Below are 2281 nucleotides of genomic sequence, written 5' to 3' on the forward strand. Positions count from 1 at the left end.
TTATAACTACCTTGACCTTGTGCTTGACCTTGTCGAGGTTGCACTTGGTTGTTATAATTATTAAAATTACCCCGACCACAGTTGTCGTGGTGGAGCTTGGTTAAAACTTTGTGTTGGCCTAACATATTGATTATTGTACCCTAGAGGTGTGGCGTGTTGGTTATTTCTCCAACCGGTTGGGATTTTGTCTCCAAGGGCGTTAGGTTCACTATTAATGGAACAAGCCTCTTCATAGGCTATAGGATAGTGGGAGTCGATGCTCGTGGCTCCAACAAAACTACATGGATTTGAATTTACATTCATGACGGGATAGGCTTTTGTTGAACCAAAATGGCCTCTACCTTTTAGTGAGTGATTCGATTAGAGTTTTAAGCTCGGGATCGTGTTTTTATTTCAAACATACCGGCGGCCTTAATCTGTATTAGAAGAACTAGCGGAGCGGGATATCATCACTACCCCCAGTTGTTATTTAAACTTTAGTTTGATCCTCTAAAAATTTATAAGCCTCCGAGGCTCCTTTACTTAAGAAACTACCCCCATTCATTATGTCTAGGACTTCTTTATGGTGGTGTAGAAGTCCTTTGAAAAAGGCACGAACTAACATGTCTTTCGCTAAGTTATGATGTGGACACTCTATAAGGAGATCGGTGAAACGATTCCAAGCCTCTGAAAATGATTCATGAGGATTTTGTCGAAAAAAATGAATCTTGGAAAGCATCTCATCCGTCTTTAGGGGTGGGTAAAAATGTTCCATAAACAGCTTAACAAGTTTAGCCCACGAGTCCACGTAATTAGGCGTTTGGGCGTTAACCAAGACGCCTTTATCGGGCTAAGGTGAAAGGGAATACCCTGAGTTTAATTTGTTCCGCACCAACCGTAGGATGGTGGAATGTTGTTACGACTTATTCAATCCTACGATGTAGCCGATAAGGTTTTTCATGGTCTAATCCATGAAAAAAGCGGGTAACAAATTAAAATATTTGGGGATTCGAAATCCCCAATCGGTCTACTAGAACGATGCAAGATTTGGGGCTATCGCCAAGGCTTTGTAGAAGTCGAGAGAGGAGTCTCTTCTTCGCCGGGCATTATGTCGGTGATATGTGTGAAATAGTAGCTAGAGGTGTAGTGGGTGGTATAGTAGATAGACTTGTTTGTTGACGCGTTGTTGGGTAATTACGCTCGGTGTTTTTGTTCGCCGCACCTTAATCTCATACAAGGCTAAAACCAAACTTAGCTAAAGACGCCAACACTCCAAACAATTCTTCGATATACTAGTAAAACCTCTAACAGAGATGCGAGGTGTGGAAGAAAGGAATACCTGATTGGCCCTTGCTTCGCTTATGAATAGCGCCTTGTTTACGCGTGTTCGTATATAACAAGTTAGAACACTGAAAAACTTGAAAAACAAAGTTCGAGTCAAAACTGTAGAATTCCGAAAAAATTAGCAAAGGCGCTGGGTCATCTCTCATAGGCTGGTCACGCCGTGTTCCAAAGAACTTAGGGCGGGTCGCTCTCGTGTTCCAGGCTATAGGGCGCAGGTGCGCTCCTTATAGGCGCGATCGCGCTCAGTGTAATTTTGTCGCGGACTTTTTCAACGATGAAACGGAAAACCACAGTATGAATCAAACAAGGGTGGGTGGGTGAAATGGGACTTTAAGAAAAGTACTTACACTATGAAAACAATGCGAATGTGAAACTAAGATGGCAGCGGCGCCATTTGATAAATTATAAAATTGAATAGTTTACCTACGAAATGAACGATGAACTCAAAACGTAAGTAAACTAAAACTATCTTATGAGCCTATATGTTTATCAAAGATTCTACTCTCAATCCTATGAGATATAGTGGACTAGGAAGTTCGTTCCACTCCTAGTCCTTCCGCATGTTAATGTTCTCTATGTATAAGTACTCTTAACTCTAAAGTCTAATGAGAGATTTACGAAGTAGCAACTAGACTACGATGCAACTACCCACAAGATGCAACTAGTCGACTATTAGAACAACTATGGGAATGCTACGTTGATTCTATGATAAGGAGTTAGAGGGGGATTGATTCCACCTTAACTCGACTTAATCCAACTAACGACGAATCATCGTAATCCGAATTGAACTGCTTCGCAGAACAACATGGTTATTCCTAAACCCTAATTACACATGGCATTCCTACCAATTCATAACTAGCATGTGAACGATTAAACCCATTCTCATGGTGAACTAATCGCTTCTAGAGTGGAAAGGAAATTGCGACGACTCTTAGATAATCGGAATCAAGCTTTCATC

At 41.3% G+C, this 2281-nt stretch overlaps 1 non-coding gene across 1 annotated transcript; it reads left to right on the forward strand.

The window, feature by feature from the left end:
* The first annotated feature begins 614 nt into the window (after positions 1 to 614).
* On the forward strand, positions 615 to 718 carry LOC147498280 (small nucleolar RNA R71). Its single transcript, XR_015197234.1, has one exon. It is a non-coding gene; the product is annotated as a small nucleolar RNA R71 (small nucleolar RNA).
* Positions 719 to 2281: the final 1563 nt, after the last annotated feature.

The sequence above is a fragment of the Coptis chinensis genome, chromosome 5, assembly GCF_015680905.1.
Source record: "Coptis chinensis isolate HL-2020 chromosome 5, ASM1568090v1, whole genome shotgun sequence".
In the NCBI taxonomy this organism is placed as follows: domain Eukaryota; kingdom Viridiplantae; phylum Streptophyta; class Magnoliopsida; order Ranunculales; family Ranunculaceae; genus Coptis; species Coptis chinensis.